Consider the following 5302-nt stretch of genomic DNA (forward strand, 5'->3'; position numbering starts at 1 on the left):
GATTAAGTGAAATCTATTGTATAAAAAGAGGGGGTTTTCCTTGTCTCGGTGTGTCTCGGATTGGGAGGCACCTGGCTCTGCAGACTCGTAAATAAAATAATTTCTTGTTTCCACGACTTTGTGGAAATGGTTGGCCTTCAATTAGCAGAGGGAGATGAAGGGGAGGTATAGGAAAATATTTGGAATTTGTTCCCTATCAGCCCCCGGGTCACAGTCCGATCCCTAGTCAGTGGTGATAGGAATTTACCCACGTTTACCCAAGGCAGAGTCAGGAACCGACAGTGTATCCAGATCAGGCGTCTGACCCAAGAAGAAGGAGAAGCCCCAGTTTAGTAGCAAGGCATGCTAGGTCCCAGTGTAGAGAAGTTGCTGAAATAGACGGAATAAGAAAGCATCCTCCAAGTGCCAATATCCTGTCAGAACAGTCCCTAACCTCAAAGCCCTAATACCTCCTCCATCCAATCAACAAGACAACGACAAGAATAATGTGTGGCTGCTGTGTAAACCACATGAGATGATGGCAATTTTAAGAATCAGAATCCTTTCATTGAATTTTTAAGAACAACGATATCTGTATATCACGCTGATTCCCGAGATTTATGGGCACTACTTCAGCAAGTATTGACAGCGATTGAGTATACCATGCTCTTGGTTCATTTAACATATAACAACCATGCAGACCTAGTGGCGGCGCACCCAGGGGCAGGTAACAATGAGGATCGATTACAGCTTATGTTGGCAGCCGTGGGCCTCACTTTCCAGCAGCTAATCGATATATCAAAGGTTTTGGATATGAAACCAGAGGAAGGAGAGGCTGCAGAAGATTTTCTGGAAAGGTTTAAAAAACCATCTACGGCAACTAGTCAGGTGACACTCAGTATCAGCAAGAAAATGACTGGCCACAGTTTTGTGCTATGCCTATGAACTGTTTGCCTTCCAGCGTCGCAATGAGTATTTAAACCAATAATATGGACTGGTCAGAGTCTTCATCGGCCCGCATGTCACGAGCTGTGAGAGCCTGTTGCAAAGCCTGCCCTAATGGAGACAGTGAAGTCCAGGTAAAGGTAAAAACAAATACGTGATGAGAGAAACAAGAGAAGTTCCACCAGTGGCTGTCCCTGACTGAATGGGCTAACAAATCCGGATGTTACCCTGTTTACAGATGGCAGCTCATCCATTGTTGAAAAGGGATAGTGGTTGTCAGGTTATGTGATTGTCAATCAGGAGGGAACGACCTTTGAAGCAGCATCTTTTGAGGCTCCCTTCTATGCCCAGCTAGCCAAACTATTTGCGCTGACTAGAGCCTGCACCCTGGCCGAAGAATTATCTGCAAATACTTACACGGACTGCCAATATGCTGTTGGAGTGGTTCATGATATGGACAATTATGGAAGAATCGGGGGTTTCGAACCTCTTCAGGGACAGTGATATCTCACAAAAATTGGTTTCTAATTTGCTACAGGCCATTCAGTTACCCAGCTAGCATGCTGTTATCAAAGTTAGAGCCCATAGTATAGGCCAAGCCCCATAGACATAGGAAATTGCCTTGCCAGCGAGTTAGCTAAGAAAGCTTCTAGGAGTTACCAAATTGTTGGGTCCCACATGATGAGGCAGATAAAAAATTCTATTAGGAATAAGTCTCCCTTGACAGAAAAAGGAATGCCAACCATCCAAGAAGTACTTCAAATACAGGAGGACGTGCTCCTGCACGGGTAGAGCAGCTGTGGCAGGACCAGGTTTGTGTGTACGATCCTGTCACTAGCTTATGGGTTACGCCTGCTGGACAGACTTGCATGTCTGACGAGCTTGCGTTGTGGGTTATTAATGTGTACACTTTGCAAATCATTGTGGGGCCAAGGCCGTAAGTGATATGATTTTAGAGATCTGGTGGCATCGGGAATCTTCTGGACTTGTCCCAGCGTATCAGCCGGTGATGTCTGATTAGCCAGCAGCATAATGCAGGTAAGGGCTTGCCCTATGAACAAGGTAAGACCCCTTTACCAGCAGGTCCCTTTGAGACCTTGCAAATGGACTACATTGAGTTGAAAAGATGCCAGTGTTATAAGTATGTTCTTGTAATTGTCGATGTTTTCAGTAAATGGATTGAAACATGGCCGACCACTGACAATAAGGCCTCGGAAAAAGAGGGAGATCTACAATAGTTATAGGCAGCATGGAGCAAATGAGGTGCTTGAGGAGTATAAAGAATGTAAAAAGAATCTTAAGAAATAAATTAGAAAAGCTAAAAGAACATATGAGGTTGCTTTGGCAAGTAAGGTAAAAGTAAATCCGAAGGGTTTCTACCGCTATATTAATAGCAAAAGGATAACGAGGGATAAAATTGGTCCATTAGAGAGTCAGAGTGGCCAACTATCTGCAGAGCCAATAGAGATGGGGGAGATATTGAACAGTTTCTTTTCTTCGGTATTCACCAAGGAGAAGGATATTGAATTATGTGAGGTAAGGGAAACAAGTAGAGTAGCTATGGAAACTATGAGGATCAAAGAAGAGGAAGTACTGACACTTTTGAGAAATATAAAAGTGGATAAGTCTCCAGGTCCGGACAGGATATTCGCTAGGACATTGAGGGAAGTTAGTGTAGAAATAGCAGGGGCTATGGCAAAAATATTTCAGGCTGACCTACCGGACGTGAGCACACAGTTAGCTGCAGACTCCGCCCAGGACAGGAAGGCTCTGCAGGAACGGAAGGGACGTCACGACCGCGGTGCCACAGGTGCTGTCGCCGAGGGAGGACGGACGGGGCCGCGGCTCGAGAGACTAACAGAGACTAACAGAGGCAAAGAGGTTAGCCACGCACTGTAGATATAAAACAGAGGCAAAGAGGTTGGCAAAGAGGTTTGCCACGCACTGTAGATATAAAACAGAGGCAAAGAGGTTGGCAAAGAGGTTTGCCACGCACTGTAGATATAAAACAGAGGTAAAGAGGTTTGCCACGCACTGCAAGGGAGCAGTGGACCAGACAGGAAGAGCGGACGGAATTACCACTAGACAGCCAAACCAGTAGGTAATTTACGGCTGGGGTGAGTACTTTCCCATTTATAGGAGGTAGGATTATATAAATAAGGGGTGTATCAATACAGTAGGGGATTCTTAAATAGGACCAGTTAATTACTTATATAAGATGGGCGGTCAGGAGATGTGCCAATACTGCGAGATGTGGGAATTTGTCGACACCATTGATGTAGAAGATCCCTACAGCTGCAGTAAGTGTTTGAGGCTAGAGGAAACCCAGCTCCGCATTGATGAGCTGGAGACCCAACTTCATACGCTGCGGTACATCAGGGAGGGGGAGTATTACCTGGATGTTTTGTGCCAGGGGATGGTCACACCGACCAGTTTAACTAATTCAGTAGGCAATGAGCAAGGAAAGGAAGGTGTGGCCATAAGCGAGGCAGGTAGGGGGAACCAGGAGGAGATGCGGCAGGAGCCACAGCCCTTGTCCCTGACGAGCATGACCGAGGCTCTTACTCAATGTAAGGACGGGATCAGGGGCTGTGGGAGGGATGAGCAACCTGGCTGCAGCACCGTCGATCAGGAGGCCATTCAAGAGGCGGGAGTTAGAAGAAATGCCATAGTGATAGGGGATAGTATTATTCGGGGGGTAGATAAGGTTCCCTGCGGCCAGCAGAACATGTCCCGAAGGCTGTGTTGCCTACCCGGTGCTAGGGTTAAGGATATCTCTGCGATGCTGGAGAGAAATTTGCAGTGGGAGGGGGAGGATCCAGTGGTCGTGGTCCATGTGGGGACCAATGACATAGGAAGGACGAGGAAGGAGGATCTGCTGAAGGAGTTTGAGCAGTTAGGGAATAAATTAAAAAGCAGAACCTCGAGGGTACTGATCTCCGGATTGCTACCTGAGCCACGGGCCAAATCGGCGAGGGTACGTAAAATTAAAAAGCTGAATACGTGGCTCAAAGACTGGTGTGGGAATAATGGGTTTGGTTTCTTGGGCCACTGGCACCAGTACTGGGACAGGGGGGATCTGTTCTGTAAGGACGGACTTCACCTGAACGGTGCTGGGACTGGGGTCCTGGCAAATCATATAACTAGGGCAGTAGAGAGGTCTTTAAACTAAGTAGCGGGGGGGAGGTATCAAGAGGGGTAATAACGGCAGGGGTAGAGGAAATAGAGCAGGGTATCAGTGGGGAAGCGGAAAGTCAAAATGTGACAGGAGACAGAATGTGTGAAGATAAAGCTCTAGATGTAAAAGGGGCAAAAACGGAAAGGAAGGGTAGTAAAAATCATCTGAAAGTGCTTTATCTAAATGCACGGAGTATTCGTAATAAGATAAATGAATTAACGGTGCAATTAAGTATATATAGTTATGATATCGTGGCCATTACGGAGACATGGCTGCAAGGGGATCAGGACTGGGAGTTAAATATAGAGGGGTACTCGACAATTAGGAAAGATAGACAGGAAAGAAAGGGAGGAGGGGTGGCCCTTTTAATAAGGGAGGGAATAACGGCAATAGAGAGGAAGGATATTGCGTTGAAGGACCAGGATAGTGAAACAGCTTGGGTACAGATAGAGAATAACAAGGGGAAAAAACACTAGTGGGTGTAATTTATAGACCTCCAAATAGCTGTGACGCTGTTAGTCAGAACATAAATCTGCAAATAGTTGCGCATGTAAAAAGGGAACTGCTGTAATCATGGGGGACTTCAATTTTCATATTAATTGGGCAAACCAAACTGGGCAGGGTAGACTAGAGGAAGAATTTATAGAATGTATTAGAGACGGGTTCCTAGAACAGTATGTCACAGAACCGACAAGGGGGGAGGCAATCTTGGATCTGGTCCTGTGTAATGAAGCAGGATTAATTAAAAATGTCATAGTTAGGGACTCGTTGGGAACAAGTGACCACAATATGGTCAAATTCCATATTCAAATAGAAGGGGAGCAGGTTGAAACTCAGGCTAGGGTGCTTAGTCTAAATAAGGGGGATTATGAAGGTATGAGGACTGAGCTGATCAAAGTTGACTGGGATAGCAGACTCAAGAATAAGACGGTACATGAGCAGTGGTGTACGTTTAAGGGTCTACTGTATAACCTTCAAGAAAAATTTATTCCTATGAAGAAAAAAAGGGGTAAGGGTAAGAACAGTCAGCCATGGCTCAGTAAAACTATAAAGGATAGTATTCGGCTGAAGGCAAGGGCATATAAGGTAGCCAGAGATAGTGGGAGGGTAGAGGATTGGGAAGCATTTAAAGGTCAGCAAAAAATAACTAAGAGATTAATTAAGACGGGGAAAATAGACTATGAAAGGAATTTAGCAAAC

Source organism: Amblyraja radiata, unplaced genomic scaffold, assembly GCF_010909765.2.
Source record: "Amblyraja radiata isolate CabotCenter1 unplaced genomic scaffold, sAmbRad1.1.pri scaffold_444_ctg1, whole genome shotgun sequence".
Classification (NCBI taxonomy): domain Eukaryota; kingdom Metazoa; phylum Chordata; class Chondrichthyes; order Rajiformes; family Rajidae; genus Amblyraja; species Amblyraja radiata.